The sequence below is a fragment of the Tamandua tetradactyla genome, chromosome 14 (genome assembly GCF_023851605.1).
Source record: "Tamandua tetradactyla isolate mTamTet1 chromosome 14, mTamTet1.pri, whole genome shotgun sequence".
Classification (NCBI taxonomy): Eukaryota; Metazoa; Chordata; class Mammalia; order Pilosa; family Myrmecophagidae; genus Tamandua; species Tamandua tetradactyla.
This window is the reverse complement of record NC_135340.1, coordinates 39359096-39378263: the sequence shown is the minus strand read 5'-3', so window position 1 is coordinate 39378263 and position 19168 is coordinate 39359096. Positions and strand designations below refer to the sequence as shown.

General features: G+C 34.9%; 2 pseudogenes; both read left to right on the top strand.

The window, feature by feature from the left end:
• The first annotated feature begins 711 nt into the window (after positions 1–711).
• On the top strand, positions 712–1611 carry LOC143654977 (olfactory receptor 4F15-like; annotated as a pseudogene).
• A 14458-nt stretch (positions 1612–16069) lies between these two features.
• LOC143655341 (olfactory receptor 4F17-like) lies at positions 16070–17005 on the top strand (annotated as a pseudogene).
• The last annotated feature ends 2163 nt before the right edge of the window (positions 17006–19168 follow it).

Sequence of the window (19168 nt, the reverse complement as noted above, 5' to 3'; positions counted from 1 at the left end):
TCTAAGAAGGAAGTGTTTCAGTTTTTTAGCTACTAATGTCACACAATGAAAATTTATTGGCTCACAGCTTTGACACTAGAAGTCTAAACACAAGGCTTCAAAAGGTGATACTTTCTCCAAGAAGACAGTGGCATTCTGGGCCTGAGTGCCAGTGGATCTTTGTCCTTGGCTTCCCTGACAGATGACAAGGCTCATGGTGGCCTCTGCTGGCCTCCCTTTGTTCTTGCAGATTTATTTGACTTCAACTTCTGTCTGCTCCCGTGTCTTCCTCCTTTGAGGCCTTTTTTGTAAAGATTCCAGTAATAGAATCAATCTTGATTCATTGGGCCATGATTTAAATGAAGTAACCTCAATCAAAAAGTCCTTTTTAGAAAAGTTCACATCCACAGGAATGGATTAGCATTACAAACATGTTTCAGAGTTGGGGTGTAGGGGGTGCAATAGCTTCAAGCTCCCACAATAAGTTTACATATATAAGAATTTAAATTTCCTTTCTCATTTATGTATTCACTGTTCTGAAAACTTTCATGCTTCCATTTGCTTGATGTCATAGCATAGGACATGAGTAGAAATACTTATAGATCTAATACAAGTAATATATAGAAAAAATAGTATTGCAAATATGTAATAGATTTTACTATCACTGATATTAAATCTACCTTCATTTTCTACCCTCAGATAATTTGAAAATCAATTCTTCTACCCAGATCAATGGATAACATAAATGACTCTGTGGTTTCTGAGTTTGTGTTGCTGGGACTTTCCAGTTCTTCAGAAATGAGAGTTTTTCTCACATTGATATTCTCCTTGATCTATGTATGCATCATCCTGGGAAACCTTTTTATCTTGTTTTAGTGATTTTTGATGTTCACTTACATTCCCCCATGTACTTCCTGCTGGACAACCTTTCCCTCATTGATGTGGGCTTTTCCTCAACCACAGTTCCCAAGATGATCATAGACTTTAACGTGAACACAAAGTAATTTCTTTTCAAGACTGTATGGCATAGATATGCTCAATTCACATCACAGGAGGAGTGGAGATGGTGCTCCTCATAGCCATGGAATTTGACAGGTACACAGCCATCTGCAAGCCTCTTCACTACTTGAAAATCATGAGCCTTAAATATGTGTTTCATTGGTGATCATTGCCTGGGTGACTGGGGGGATCCATGCTTTGTCTCAATTTATTTTTATTATTCACTTGCCCTTTTGTGGCCCTAATGAAATAGACAGCTTTTACTGTGACTTCCCCAGGATCATAAAACTTGCATGCACAGATGGAGCCAAATATGAGTTTATTGTTGCTGCCAACAGTGGGTTCATGACCATGGGCACCTTTCTCCTGCTGATCCTTTCCTATGTCTTCATTTTGGTCACTGTCTGGAAACGTTCTTCAGGAGACTTATTCAAAGCATTTGTCACTTTGTCAGCTCATATCATTGTGGTTGTACTTTATTTGACTCCATGTATGTTTCTTTATATGTGGCATTTCTCCACATCATCACTTGACAAATACCTGTTTATTGTTGACTTTGCTTTTACCCCTGTATTTAATCCTGCCATCTATCCATTGAGGAACAAAGACATGAAGACAGCAATGAAAAAATGATCAAACAGGCATATTATGCCCAATTTTGTTTACCAAAGCTGTCTTTGGAATTCTAAAACTGTATATCCAATTTCCTGTTTGACATCTACAATTGGACATTCTATATTTAACATGTGCAAAATTCAGCAAATCATCCACTTGTGTATAACTGTTTCTACTAATTCTATAAAGAATTTATTCAATATTGTATTATCATGGGAAATGTGAATCCACCATGCTCAGAGATGATGTTAACAGCCAAAAGCAATAGCTGCCAAATATTAACTTATGATTGAACTTGTGCTTACTTTGCCAATAATAAATAATGACATCTTTCTGATTTCAATAAGGACTAAAAATAAACTAGATTCTAGTTTATTAAAGAAATCCCAAAGATAAAATCTGTTTGAAGAAAATTTATGTAGAAAGTAGTTCTTGGAATTCCCAGTTATGAGGTGTGGTAGTGAGACAGAAAAGGACAGATGGTTGTATTGGTAAGCATAATTGGGAAAAAAACCCACTGAGACCTGCAGAGACACATTAAAGATTTTGTGGCATAAATGTTTCTATTATGGGACAGGAAGCTGGGCACTTCTCCAGTTTTAGAGGGCTTATCTGGAACATTAAGCTTCTGGTACTTTGATCCAACCAAAGACATAGCATGTTAGGGAACTAGAGACAGACAATCAGAAAAATTACTTAGGCACTGACAGTGAATAATCATGTTCCTGCCTGGAAACAATAAAGGCAGAAGAATATGGGTTTGGCAATGTCAGGGACAACTGAGAGCTCTTCCATTTCTTTAATACTTGGGCCCAGTTCATTTCTCTTGATAATAGTCCATATCCTTCAAGTGATGACTGTCTATGATTTCATAAAAGATGGCTTAGAAAAAGAGGGGTACTAGGACATCTGGGCCACCAATATTTTTGCTCCTATTCCCAATATTTTAATTGATACTCATCATCTCCCACTTCTACCACTCATTCTAGATTTCCCTCACTCTCTAATACCACTTTTGTTGGTCTATGTTGCTTACTCAGTGAGGTGACTCAGGTTATCATTCGTGAGCAATTATACATCCCTGGTTAAAATATTCTTGTGTTGAGAAAAGAACTATTGAAAGAATAAAATGTGAGCCATTAACTGGGAGATAATTTCAAAACATATAGTTGGCAAAATACTTGTATCCAAAATACATAAAGACACCTTAAAACTCAACAAAAAGAAAATAACTCAAAAATGGCACATGATCTGAATAGACTCCTCAACAAAAAAAGATACACAGGTGATAGAAAAATATATGAAAATGTTCTCACCATAATATGTTGTAAGTGAATTTTAGACTAAAACAATGAGTATAACTGCACATCTATTACAATGTCTAAAATCCAAAAAACTAAGAATAACGAATGCTGGTGAAGATGTGGAACAACAGGACTCTCATTCATTGTGGGTGGAATGTGAAATAGTAGAGCCACTTTGGAAAATATTTTTTCAGTTTCTTATAATACTAAGGAAAATCTTACCATATGACCATAGGTATCTACCTGGATGAGTTGAAAACACACATCCATACCAAATATTTATAGCAGCTTTATTCATAGTTGCCAAAACTGGCAGCAACCAATATTTCCTTCAATTGGCAAATGAGTAGAAAAACTGTGGTATAGCCACACAATAGAAAATTATTAAGCAGTGAACAGAAATTAGCTGTTCAGCCATAGCAACACAGGGAGGAAAATTAAAAGCATATTGTCAACTGAATGAGGCTGGTCTGAAATAGCAATGCACTGTGTGATTCCTTTGATATGCCATTTTTGAAAAAGAAAAACCACAGAGATAATAATAATATCAATGGTACCCAGTGGTTCAGTAAGATGGAGGAAGTTTAACAGGGGGAGCACAGGGCATTTTTCTAAGTGAGAAACTTCTGTATAATGCTGGCAGAGTGGATCATTGGTTTTATAAATATGTCAAAACACATAGAATTCTAAAACACAAAAACTGAGAACTTTAATCTTAACTGTGAATTTTAATCAATAATATATCAATATTAGTTCATCAATTTTTTTTTTTTTTTTTTTTAAAGGAAAGACAGAGAGAAGGAAGGAAGGATAGAAGGAAGGAAGGAAGGAAGAAAGGGAAACATTTTTAAACATTTTCTTGTTTTATTGTATTCTGTTTCTCCGTTTTTGTTACATGGGCTGGGGCCGGGAATCGAACCGAGGTCCTCCGGCATAGCAGGCAAGCACTTTGCCCGCTGAGCCACCGCGGCCCGCCTTAGTTCATCAATTTTAACAAATATCTCACACTAGTGTTCATCTATGGATTTTTTTCTATCAAGAATAATGGGCAGACAACATTTCATGAAAAAGAAAAATATCAAGAAATTTAAACTGTATGGTAGAAGGCTATAGCTAAAAGTAGAATGTTTTTTAGAAGTGACATGAAAACTTGATTACAAGGAAAGAAAGGAACAAAGAAAAGCCGATCTACAAATATACTTCCATTCATAGACACATTTTGTTGAAAATTTTGGGTGAACTTTGACAAAAATGTGTTTTGTGACTCTGCCCCCTTTCAGTAAGACAGTAATATTTTACATGGTTTTCATCCTAAAACTAGCTGGCATATGCAGACTGTAGCACCTGAATAAAATAGTTTATTAGTGGTCTATCCATGATTATTTCTCTTAAACATAATAAGTTAAATTTTTATTTGGATTTGTGATGGGACAATTTCTTAAACACTGGCCACTCTCCCAGATACCTTCTCTTCAGCTTGACTGATAAGTGGACACTCACTCATTGACACAAAGTGTTAAGTCCCTAATTTCACCCATCCATATTGTGATCTCATATTTGCTCTCCATATTCTAATAATCAATTTCAAAGGTATAAAGGAGCAGTGCAAAAAAATTATCTATACTTTCCAACAACCTCACAGCTCTGTTTTATAGCCCGTTTTTTTTTTTTTTTTTATGAGCAGACACTGTGAATTGAACCCAGGTCTCTGGCATGTCAGGCGAGAATTCTGCCACTGAGCCACCATTGCACCACCCTATATCCCCCAATTTTTAACATTTTAAAAAATTTAACTAACTATAGGAAACTTAAAAAACCCTAATAAGCAACTAACAAATTTTATTAAATATAAAATTTATATACTAAAACAATTAAAATGTAAATGCAGCCTTTTATATCTTATCTACACAAAACCAAACAGTATGCCCCCAAATTATATTTGGTGGAATTTATAATAAAGTTATATAATTGTTTAGAAAGAAGACTGAATCAATACATTGAAAACTGTGAACACCTGTTATTTTTTAAAGCACAGGAAGAAGGGAAAGATTTAAGAAGAGTTTTATATGTGCCTTGTATACATCTATTTTTTTTAATTTGTACAATTTGCATGAAGTTCCCAAAATTTTCTAAAAGTAAACTAAATGGGAGCTTGATGAAATATTTATCAAACAGTTTCACTCTTAAGGAACCAACTATCATTAATATACTGTGATTTTTTTTACTTTCTACAATCACCACAAAATCACCAGATCAAGATATGTCATTCCGTGATGGCCATGTTCTGAGTCAGTGACCAGCCTATGAGATCATTTCCCCCAGCTGGCCATGACCTTCCACTCACACAAGGAATCTGCCTTCTGCTGGGACTAGTAGTGACTGCTTAGTTCCAATACACAAACTGTAGCAATAGGCCAAAGCAAGAAAGATGGTACACACACACACACACACACACACAGAGACATACACACATACACAAAGCCATATTCAATCAAATGTAACTAAGAACATTTCATGACTTTACTTCCATCTCTTGAATCTTTATAATTGATTTCATGCTATATCTTTTCACACAGAATTAGGGAAAAGACATACTATCAACTGACCCTCTCAATTTAAGGAAACCCAAAAACTGAGAGTTTCCCAAGAAACCCCCTCTATTGATGTCTTCCTTCACCTATGACATAGAACTCTAAAGTTTTCCACCTCAGAATCCATTCTCTGCAAGAAATATATCCCACACAAAGAATAACACTTTCCCATAAAATCTTGTTAGAAAAAAAAAATATATATATATATATATATATTATGTGTTTCATTGCATTTCTACTCTACTTGAGGCTTTGGAAGAATTTGGAGTAGGCTTTATTATAAAGAAGAACCTAATCACAGATAAAGGTATTATATATATATATATATGTTATATTCCATAACAATTTCTTAATTTCTTTAATTCTCTTCACCTCACACATTTAAAACTACTTTCATGATGTTAAAATTCAACTTTCCATAAATACTGGGAGTTCTGGGAAGTTTTGCACAGTTTCAAAAATATTGAATGTTTATTTTCCTGACTGCATCCTCGTGCTTCTAGAGTTCCTAAAGCAAAGACTATTGGGCATCAAATGTAATGCCTTCTATAGTCTCAGAGCCCACAGGTATCCAGTTTAGGGAAGTCCTGCTCTTCCCAGCCCACAGTTCTCAGGGTCCCCAGTTCTCCTGAATTAAGGGACAGCCTCAGGAATATATATGTGTCTACACTTCACAGGAACTTTCTCATAAGAATTAGTTGTTAAAAGTATTAATCACTATAAACTTACGTCAGTAAGAACCTGAATGAATGAGCACAGGTGGTGGGGTTGGGTGTGGATGTCTCCAGAACCTATTCACTTGTTATGGAGAGAGAGTTAAGGTGGTAAAATTTAACAGAGGCAAAGAGACACCAGAAACAGACAAGCTAGTCAGAGAACCTTGAATGTGAGCCTCAGTCACTCTGATTCCTTACTCTTTGGTTTCTAACAAGTAAGAATGTTATATAACTTTTCAACCATATGATATTAGGTTATTATGAAGATTAAGTCAGACAATGTGAATGGAGGCTCTTGAAATGTGGGATGTGCCATAAGCCATTTGATGATAAAATTATAAACTTTTTGTACTTGGGAATTCACTTATCCCAACTTGAACAACATGTACTTTGAAAATTATCACAGTGCTATTATTCTGGTTATTAACATGAATTAATCATCATGTTACTTGTTTAAAAAGTCAAACTCAAAGGTTAGTATAGTATATAATTCCATTTCATGATTTTCTGGAAAAGGAAAACCATAAAACAGATCATTGGTGTACAGAGATTGGGGTATGGGACAACTATAGGTGGCAAAAAATGATATTGGGAAATGGAACTATTCTATATTCTCATGGTGTGGTGCTTACCCAGATGTATAACTGCAGAACTGTATACTTAAAAGCATAAATTCTACTACGCAAAAATTATACTTAATGTAAACAATGAAATAATTTATATTATAAAATATTATAAAATATTTGCAAAATGAAAATTTAAATTTATTGCAATACTAGTCTAGGCTAGTGCAGAGTTAAAGTAACAGATCAAGTGAAGGAGATAATTCCCTAAAAGGTGTATCTTCCCCAAGAAAAGGGAAGACATGGTCCAGCTCAAATTGCAGCCCTCCTTCAAAGTCACCAGGGGCTGAGAATCGGAATCAGAAAGCACTTAAGCTTGCCATCCACCTCAACCTATGTCTAAACCATGTTCATGGTGGGCTGGGAATTAAGTAAACTGCACCACTTTATGCTGTTTGGAAGCTGCAGGCTGACAAGCGCTATCTACTGGGAAGGGTAGGAAGATCACAGCATCTAGTGGCTTCACGGGAATGTCGCCCAACCTGCTGGGTCTCATCTTCAGGGAAAGTTGATATCTATTGCACCTTACTCTTGAGACTTGTCTGTGAAAATCTGATCAAATCTGGGGAACCATATGTGATCCATATAGGTTCCATATAAACAAAACTTCTAAAAGGTTCCATATAGGTAGGGCACAAACTAGAAAAACGAGAGCTGAAAAATTCAGAACAGTTAAATAGAAGCTATGCTAGGGGTCTAAAACAAGTTGAACTGAATACCAAAAATGAAATAAAATAAAAAAAAACAGAAAGTGAAAAAATCCAAAATTAAGAAAACCCTACATAAAAGAGTAAAAGTAACCTCCAGAATAAACTAATCAAAGAAATCAGCTAAAAAATATGAGTCATATTAGGAAAAACAAAAATATGGCCAAGGCAAAGGACCAAACAAACACTTCAAATGAGATATAGGATTTGAAACAACTAATTAATGTTCAATCAAATAGGTTAAAACAAGTCAAAAATCAAATCAACAACTTAAGGGAAGATTTGGCAAAAGAGATGAAGAATGTAAAGAAAGTATTGGGCAAATATGAAGAAGAACTCAAAAGCTTGAGAAAACAAATGGCAGAATATATGGGAATGAAAGATACAATAGAAAAGATAAAAAAACAGGTTTAAAACAGCATATTTGAAAAGATAGAAGAAAGAATTGGTAAACTAGAGGACAGGATGTCTGAAATCCTATACACAAAAGAACAGATAGGGAAAAGAACAGAAAACTATGAGCAGGGACACAGGTAAATAAATAACCACATGAAGCATGCAAATATATACATATGTATTATGGGAGTTCCAGAAGAAGGGAAGAGGAATGGAGCAGAAAATTTATGGAAGAACTTATCACTGAAAATTTCCAATTTGTAATGAAAGAAATAAAATTACAGATCCAAGAAGTGCAGTGTACCCCAAACAGAATAGATCTCCATAAACCTACTCCTAGACACCTACTAGTCAGATTGTCATATATCAAAGATAATGAGAATTCTGAAAGCAGCAAAAGAAAACTGATCCATTACACACAAGGGAAGCTCTATAACACAGTATGTGTATACTTCAGCAGAAACCATGGAGGTGAGAAGAAGTGGTAGGATATATTTCAGGTAGTGAAAGTGAAAAGCTGCCACTCAAAAATTCTATATCTAGCAAAACTTTCCTTCAAAAGTGAGGGAGAGATTAAAATATTTTCAACAATCACTGAAAGAGTTTGTGAAAAAGCGACCAGCTCTACGAGGAAACTAAAGGTAGCATTATAGGCTGATAAGAAAAGACAGGAAAGAGAGGTTTGGAAAACAATGCAGAAATGAAAACTATCATTAAGGGTTAAAAAAGAAAACTATCATTAATGGTTAAAAAAAGAAAAAATCAAGATATGACATATAAATTAAAAGAAAAAATAGTAGAAGAAAGTTCTGCCTTTTTAGTAATAATATCAAATGTTAATGGATTAAACAATACAGTCAAAAGATATAGACTAGCAAAATGAATTAAAAGATGGTAACCATCTACATGCTATCTACAAGAGGCTCAGTTTAGACACAAGGACAAAAGTAGATTGAAAGTGAAAGGTTGGTAAAATATATTTCATGTAACTAGCAACAGGAATACAGTCTCATTATCTATAGCAATAATAGACAAATTATACATCAAATGTAAAAGAACTAAAAGAGACAAAGAAGGACAAAAGGTATTAATAAAAGGAGCAATTCATTAAGAAGATAAAACTATCATAAATATTTATGCACTAAGCCAGAGTGCCCAAAAGTACATGTGGCACACACACTGATGCATTTATTTTGAATAATTCAATAAATGAATAAGACTTGATAAATATTTATAGAACATTGAAGCCCACAATAGCAGGATACACGTTTTTCTCAAGTGCTCATGGATTATTCCCCAAGATGGATCACATGGTGGGTCACAAAGCAAGCCTCAATAAATTTCAAAAGATTGAAATTATGCAAAACACTTTCTCAGCTCACAATGGAATGAAGGTGGAAATCAATAACAGTGGAAGAATAGGAAATTCATAAATATATGGAGGCTAAATAATGTACCCTTAAACCACTATTGGGTCAAGTAAGAAATTACAAGAGAAATCAGAACAAATCTGAAGGCAAATGAAAATTAAACAGAGCATGTAAAAATTTATGGGATGAAGTAAAGCAGTGCTGAGACAGAAATTTATTGCCCTAAATGCTGATAATATAAAAGAAGAGTAAGCAAAAATTGAAGAATTAACTGTATACATGGAGGAACTAGAGGAAGAAAAGCAAACTAACTCCAAAGCAAAGCAAAGGAAAGGAATAAAGAAGATAAGGATATAAATAAATGAAATTGAGAATATGAAAACAATAGAGCGAATCAACAAAGCCAGAAGTTAGTTTTTTTTTAGTAAATCAATAAAATTGATGGGTCCTTATCTAGGCTGACAAAAAAAAAGAAAGAGAGAATGTAAATATTACATCAGAAATGGGAGGGGGTCATAATTAGTGATCCTACAGAAATAAAGGAGATAATGAGAGGATACTATGAGAACTTTATGCTAATAAACTAGACAACATGGATGAAATGGACAACTTCCTAGAAAAAATATGAACAACCAACATTGACTCGAAAAGAAATAAATGACCTCAACAAACCAATTACAAGTAGAGATTGAAAAGCTTCACCAAGAAGCTACCAAAAGAGAAATGTACAAGACCAGATGGTTTCACATGTGAATTCTACCAAGCAGTCAAGAAAGAATTAGGACCAATCATGCTCAAACTCTTCAAAAAAATTGAAGAGGAGGGAAAGCTACCTAACTCATTCTATGAAACCAACATCACCTTGACACCAAAGCCAGACAAAGATACTACAGGGAAAGAAAATTACTGACCAATCTCCTTAATGAATATGGATGCAAAAATCTTCAACAAAGTACTCACAAATTGAATCCAGCAGCATATTAAAGAATTATACACCATGAACAAAGGAATTCATTCCAGGTAAATAAGGCTGAATCAACACAAGAAAACCAATTAATGTAAAATATCACATCAACCACACAATCATATCAATTCATGCAAAAAAGGCATTTGACACAATTTAACATCGTTTCTTGATGCGAACACTTAAAATATAGGAATAGAAGTGATCTTCTTCAACATGATAAAGTGAATGTATGGATAATAACACAGATATCTATCAGCCTCTTTCAGGTTATAGGCAGTGGGCGAATTGGTGCATTTCCACCTCTTGCCAAGACTGTTGCTGTAGTCTCACCATGTCCCCAGACCCTGATCTATCTACCACCTTGTTCTTGGGTGATTAGGAATTCTCAGACTCACAGTTTAATGTATTCCTGCAGCTCCACGTCTCCACAAAAGAATGACACACAAATGCTTCCTGAGGCAATCCCTTCTGCTCCCTTCCTTGCCCCATCTTCCACTGCTACTATTAACACACATGCTCTACCTCAGCCACTTATGTTCAGATCCCACATACCAGTGACTTCATGCCATTGCACTTTCTTCAACATCTTCCTGGAGTGTTATTCCTTCACTCCCACACCTGCTTTTACTTAAAGAACTTCTTAACTCTTATGAGGCTTACCTTGGGCCTCCTTATAGAGGAAACCTTCCAAGTGGCACCATCCCTACTTCTTCCACCTTTTTACCTGGTATTTCAATCAGGGTTCTCCAGGGAACAGAAGTGACAAAATGAAGATAGAAACAGATATAGATTGAGATATAGATATGGATACAGATATATAGATATATTGTAAGTATATATGAACAATATAATATTATGAGATTTACTATAGGAATTGATTCTCATGACTATGGCAAGTCCAAATTCCATAGGGCAGGCTAAGAGCTGGGAGCTCCAGTGAAATTTTCAATGAATCCCTTGGAGAAGCTAGATGGCTGAAATATAGGTGGAAATTCTCCCTTCTGATTACTGACACCATCACCTCTTTTAAGGTCCTTGACTGGTTGGATGAGATACCTGTCATTTTTGAAGGTGGTATCTTTAGTTGATTATAGATATAATCAGCCATAGATGCAATATAGGTGCAATAAACACAATAACCACATAATAACAACTGATTGATGATTTAAATCCATGAAATATGCTGACAGTAACTATCAGGTTAGTGCAACAGAGCACCATAACCAGGCCAAGATGATACATGAACTTCATCATCACACATGCTAATACCTATAGCACTGTATTTTTTACCCTATGCTGCAACATTCATCTGCCTGCCTAACTCTCCTAGGGGGCTTGAGAACAGCGACCTTGTCTACTTCATCTTTGCATCTCAGCATCTAGGATGACCTGGCACATAGTAGGTGCTCAATAGATTGTAGTTAAATGATTGAACAAAGCAAGATAACTTCTCCCAGTAGCCTTAAAAGCTGATCAACAGCTGTCTTGGACTCTGTCTCTTGTTCTAGACATGGAGAAGAACATGCATATACTCCACATATGTGCACAGCACACATACCCTACAAATTCACACCCACATGCGCACACATACCATACACATGCACGCAAACGTGTACATACCCCGCAAGCACACACCCATACACACCCCAACTCATACAACCACCACACACACATAACCCACTCACACCCCACAAACATACACCCAAAAGTACAGATGCACACACATACACACACAAATGTATGCATGGCTGCGCTCCCCTTTGCCTTCAACCCCTAGCTCTGAACTGCCCAATATGATAGCCTCTAAGCACATACAGCTGTTGAGCAGTTGAAATGTGGTTGGTCTACATTGCAATGTGTTTAAATGTAAAATAATACACCAGTTCTCGTCCAGTTTTCTAGCTGCTGGAATGCAACACACCAGAGATGGATTGGCTTTTAATAAAAGAGGATTTATTTAGTTAAAAACTTATAGTTCTTCAGAAGAATGGCAGCTAACTTTCAACTGAGGTTCTTTCTCACACGGGAAGGCACAGGGCGATCTCTGCTGGCCTTCTCTCCAGGCCTCTGGGTTCCAACAACTTTTCTCAGGGTGATTCCTTTATGCATCTCCAAATTCCTGGGCTGAGCTGCAAGTGCTGAATTGAAGTATGCTGAGTTGCTTGGGCTGTGCTACCTTAAGCTCTCTTGTTTAAGCTTCCAGCCAATTAAATCAAACACCATTCATTCCAACAGGAGCACCTTCTAGCTGACTGCAGGTATAATCCACAACAGATGAGGTTCACATGCCATTGGCTCATGTCCATAGCAATAGAACTAGGCACCTTCACCTGGCCAAGTTGACACCTGAACTTAACTACTACAAGTTAAAGAAAGGAATATAAAATAATTCAATTTTTATATTGATGACTTGTTGAAATGACAATGGTTTACATATATATTGATTTAGAGAAAATATATTATTGAAATAAAAATAATTTTAAAAAGGGAATATATGAAAAATAAACAGCTAACATCATACTCAATGAGGAAAGACTGAAAACTTTCCCTCTAAGATCAGACAAGGATGTCCACAGTCACCACTGTTATTCAATATTGTGCTGGAAGTTCTACCTAGAGCAATGAGACAAGAGAAAGAGATAGAAGTCATCCAAATTGGATATCATAGGATATCACTCAACTAAAACAAACACTCATCTAGAGCAACATCTTTCCTCAGTTACTACTCCCTATAATTCGTTCATTTATCAATTATGCAACTTGAACAAAACCCTTAGCCTCTTCTCATTTGTAAGCGGATAAAACTATTACGATTTATATGAGATACTCTGAAAAGGATTTTGAGGCAGGCAAACAAGAAAATAAGCATTAAGTCTTTATTACAAACTAAGGTGGTTATAGACACTTGCTCCAAAGTCACTATAATGGCTGGTAGAGTGAACAAATTTAAATGCTTTGAAATCTAGAAACAAAATGGATAGACAATGACTGAGAGGAAAACAGGGAGACAAAGAGGGAGGGGAAGGTGAAAAACTTAAAAGGACATGAGAAAACAAAGAAATGAGAATTTCCAGTAGTGTTTTATATATAATTTATTCAACATTAAAACAGAAAACAAACAAAAAATGAAATTCTCCAACCATATGTTGATGTCTGTACTCATCACTATCAATAGGAATGGTAGGAAGATGCACTTAAAGATGTTGATCATTTTTAATTCCAGGAAGTAGATAAGAATGGCAGAGGACAGATGAAGGGGGCCCTCAATATTTGCTCCAAATATGCTTAAATTTTTTGAATATTATTAAATTTATTATTTTAAAATAAAGTAGTAAATTAAAATGTATCTTCCCATTATTTTTTCATTACTCTGAGAAGAGCTCATAATATTACTACAATCAAATGGATAACTTTTGGGATTCTGCTCAAGAGATCAAAGTGAGTGCTGAGACTTAAATGTTCCTCTGAAGTCCCAAGAACAATAAGTATAAGGTTGACCATAAGTCCTGGGCATAGTTGCAATGAGCCAGTGATCAGATGGCTGTCACCTGCTCATCTATAAAATTCATATAACTCTAGCCGGGACTAGAATTGACATCTCAGTCTTTCTGTATTATATGGTTAATGCAGATCAAAAGGAAGAAAGTTATATCCTGTTGCTTTGAAAAGGGTGTATTACCAGAGGATGCTTTCAGTTCAGGGAACTTTGGAAGCTAAGGGATTGCCAAGGAGTATGAGATGAAAACTCTCCAAATACTTGGTTCTATTTAAAATACAGAACTGGAAAGTTTCCCACTCAAGAGGCTACTATTTAGAGTTTTTATACACCGTGCTGAGGAGGACTCACTCACACCGGCATTGTTCATAGTAGTACATAAGTTGGGCTTCATTTCAGATTTAACGTAGAATCCAGAGAACTTTATCAGTGAAGAGAAGTCTGGTTTCACAGATGATCTCTGAAGGGTAAGCATATCCCAAACTGAATTTGGAATTTTCATTTCTAATCTATGCACCTCCTCCACTAATTTAGGACTAAAATTTCGTTTTGTCCTGTACCATTTTTTTTCCACAAACTCATTGAGTTTCACATTCTGAATGTATTATTAGTTGATATGCTTACAGAAAAATTAACAATTTTCTCTTCCAACTAATCCCTGAAATTTCAAGACTCCTTAAAGTAGAGTTTCACCCATTAACAAAAAATACTGTCTTTCTACTATCTTAAAAGCTCTCAGATGTTCAGTTTGGATATTTGTGTTCACAGGACCTCTATCTTATCCTGACATTTTGTTATTCATTTTAGATTTTGCTCATTTTTACCATTTGACCAAAATGTTAAATGGAGAAAAACCATAGTCATTAATTTCAATAGGATTAGGTCTAGTTAAGTTTGAAGATAATAAAGTCGAAGTTGCTTTCATATAAATCTGAACATCTTTTTCCGTCATCATTGGCCATTCACATTTGCCTATGGATAACTTCTTAATAGAACAAAATGTCTTCTTTCAGAAATCTAATGCTCTTGCTTTCTCAACATCAACACTCTTACCAGAAGCCATCTCAACCAGGGAGGCTATATGAGAGACTTTGTTGTAAAATAGACCTCTGATTATATTCCATCTCTGCCACTTTACAGATGTATTACTTGGGAAAGTAAAGCTTTCTCATATATACAATGACAATGTGTTGTAATTTTAAAATTAGATAATGTTTTTAAAGTATTTATCATAGCATTTGGTACAAAGTATGTGCTACTTAGTCAACTTTTAATCTCTCAATTTCTAACCTGAAAAGAATTATAGTAAAAATATAGAGATGGAGAGATGCAGCAAGAAACAGAAGAAGAGAAGGAAGGAGGGAAACAGAAAAGGAAGAAAAATATTGCTTTCTGACTTAGGGAAAATATATGTATTTCCAGATATCTCAATTTAATTAATAGAGATGAATACTTTGAGGATAAAGGATCACAAAAATTATATTTTCTCCCATTACAGTAAGTGATAAAAGAAACATTTAATATATTCCTGAAAAAAAAGAAATTATTATTTTCAGTGAAATACAAGGGCCAGCCAATTTATGTTAGCAATAAGTAATTTTCAAGGAGTAGGTAGTTTTCTGGAAATATCTTCCATGAGGATATTCAAAATGCAGGAAAATATCTAATACTAGAAATGTGCAGTCAGCTTGAAAATCTTCTTTGGACCATATCATTTTGTGGAAACTTTTCCTATAGCTTGCAGTAGACTTTGGTTCAATTCAGTCTACCCTTGCAATGCAGATTAGCAGTAGCTAATCTTAGAAAAAAATATATACTTCATTTCTAAGAAGTGTATTTTGAATCAAAACGTAGCTGCAGATTATGGACTAGGATCATCTCTGGTAAAATAAAGGAATGCCATATATGTTTTAGAGCTGTACATTCAAGACATTTCCTTCTATTTCTTGCAGGAGAGATATATTCAAGGCTTAGAGAGGTTGTGTATGGATTGTATTTCCTTACATTTTAAATTAGAGTAATTATCTTTGAGATGCATAAGAATTGAACTTCTTTGGGGTAATGTTTTGGTCTTCCTTTCCTATACCTAGGTCAGCTTCCATTCTTGAACATACAATTGTGCATTTTTATAAATTCGTGAAACATTTATTTTCAATTTTGAGCTTAGTACAATGCTAAGAATTAAATTTTGCATATGAGAAGTATTGATCTGCTCTCTAATACTTGATTATTAAATTCTGCTTCCCATTCTAGAAGTGCTTAGATCTTCTCTTTCTCTTTTTGACACATTGAAACCAACTGGATTAATGGAAGAAGCAAACCTATTTGTGGTGACTGAGTTTATTTTTCGTGGATTTCATAACTCAAAGGAACTACAGACCTTCCTCTTATTGCCATTTTCTATATTCTACCTGATGACCATGGTGGGCAACTTTCTTGTTGTGTTTTTAATCATAACTGACCCCCATCTCCATTCCTCTACGTATTTCCTCTTAGCCAACCTCTCTTTATTGACCTTCACTTTTCTTCAGTCACCATCCCTAAACCTACCACAGACTTCCTAAAAGATAATAAAACCATCTCATTTGGAGGCTGCATGAGTCAGATCCTCTGTGTACATTTCCTTGGAGGAATGGAGATGGTGCTGCTCATATTAATGGCCTATGACTGTTATGTGGCTGTAGGCAAGCCACTCCACTACTCCATCATCATGGACAGGAAAAAGTGCATCTGGCTAGTTTTAAAATTGTGGATTATTGGTTTTGGGCATTCCATGAGTCAACTGCCTATGATTTTGGATCTCCCTTTCTGTGGACCCAGAGTAGTGGACAGCTTCTTCTGTGATATCCCTTTGGTGATCAAACTAGCCTGCATGGATATTCACACTGGGAATATGGATAAATGTTGACAGTGGGTTCTTGGCCACAACTTGTTTCATCCTCTTGCTAATCTCCTACACCTACACCCTATTAACTGTGCACCTTAAGTCTAAGGACAGGGCCTCCAAGGCTCTCTCCACCTACACTTCCCACATCACCGTGGTGGTGCTGTTGTTTGGTCCCTGCATCTTCATCTATCTGTGGCCACTGAGCATTATCTGGGTGGACAAGTCTCTTACTGTGTTCTATACAGTAATCACACCTCTCCTAAACCCAGTCATTTACACACTGAGAAATAAAGAGACTAAGAATGTTATAAAGCAATTGATAAACCATCATATATATTCAAGGAATGTTTTTTAGATGGCCCATTTAACAGAAAATCCTTGTGCAATTTGGCCACACTTTGACTTTTAAACTGAAATGGAGCCATGCCTTCTTAAACTTTAAGTGTTGACAAATGCAGTTTCTCTTTTCTGCTATAAAATTACATCCAAAAAAAGGCAACCCTTGTTTTATTGCACCCTAGAGAGAATAATAATGCAGAACACATATTCCTTTGCTCATGTTCAAAGATTACCAGATAAAATTATTATTATAATGATAATTACTACCAGTTATTACACATTACCTATGTTTGTGCATCCTGGTAAGCCTTTTACCTAGATCATATCTTTCTTAAAAATAATTTAGAATTATTGATTATTATTCTCATTTTTTATAAAAATGCCTGAATTTTCCACCCTAACCATAGCTTAGCTAGAGAGAATACTAATCATTTGAATGATTTTTTCATTAGAAAAAAAGATAAATGAATCTAACTGTTACACTGTTGCCCCACTACTCCACAAGCTTATTCCTTTTAATTCATGCTTTCAAGATTTGAACACTTATTTAAAGGTACAGTTACCACTGAATACCTTTCTTCAAAGACAGAGGTAGAAATTTGCAATCTTTTGAAATTCCTCTCTTCTCTCTTGGTAATAAATATTTTTTATTATTGTAGCTTTATTTTAAGACAAGAGAGCAATGAGAATTGGGAAGAATGTTTTGCTTCAAAGCAAAAGAAATTATGCTTATGAGACAAAAGCCAAAGAGAAACCATCAATAACCACAGTATGATAGTACTGCTCATTCAATTTCTGCAAGGCTCAGATAAGCTGCATGCCTTTGGATTATATACCTAACCAATTTTCTGCCTTTTAGAGAAGCCATCACCTCACATCAAAAATCAACTATACATGCACACACACACACACAAACACACACACACACATACGTAATATTTGAGGATTTTCAGAAGGAAATGAATGCAGTTGGTATTACTCTTAATGAAGTGATTAAAGAAAGCTAGTTATATCAGCATTATAAGATCTTTTAAAATAAAAGTGTCTTTGCAATATTGCATAGTCTATATTCTTTGATGATGTATGGCATTTTCTGAATAAAATTTTACATATAAACTGTATTTGTCAGGACTCCCCAGAGAAAAAGGAGAGGATATTTTGAGATGTTTTATAATAATTGCTCATGGAGCCATGGGGATTGGCAAGCCGAAACACTGAAGATTGAGAACTCTGATGAAGGTTTCAGTGAATTCTCAGGAAAAGCTGTCTGGCAGTTGCAGCTATGAAAATTCTTTTTTCTGTTTGCTGGAATGATTAGTTCTCCAGTTAAGACCTTCAACCAATTGGATGTGACATCTTTCATTGCAGAAGGCAATCTTCTTTGTTGATTGTAGATATAATCAGTCATAGATACAATAATTTAAATCCACAAAATACCATCACAGTACCATCAGGCCAGTGCATGAACAACTGGATACCATAATCTGGCCAAGCTGACATATGAAATTAGAAATCACATGAACTTTTAAAATCTTAAGTTCTAGTTTGTTCTCATGAACAGAAGAAAATCATGATTTCTTGTGGTTTAGTCCCTATACAAACTGCTAAAAATTTAATAATAACAAATTAACTTTTATTTCTATGACAATAAATTAAAAAGGCTCATAGTGACAAAATAACTAAAGTAACAAATATGTTTAAATAATAATAGTCATTTTTAATTTTCTAAAATACAAAAAAAATTCAGACTTAAGAAGCTTTCAGAAAGCTATGTTTCCTGTACCAGATTGACACAGAGGCATATTTAAGATCCATCTACAGACATACAATGGCTATATGGTGACTTCTCAGAATATTTTCTGTTGAAGTTTTCTGAATAGCATTCCTTGAGGCATACCTTTAATTATATTAGCCACTATTTTTTTCATAAGTGATTTGAAGCCTACATATTAGTTCCTGTCACATTTCTCAATGAATTTGAATAACAGCATCTCTCCTTTATTGAGAACTTGCAAGATTGGATAATTGGTACTCATAAACTATAAAAATTATCATCTATCTAGTTTCTAAGTATATTAATTTGATTTACCTCATCAGCAAATCAGTATAATTCACATCAAAGTAAACCATGATTCAAAGCCAATCACAATGCAAAGTAAGAAAATATTTTGAACTGAAT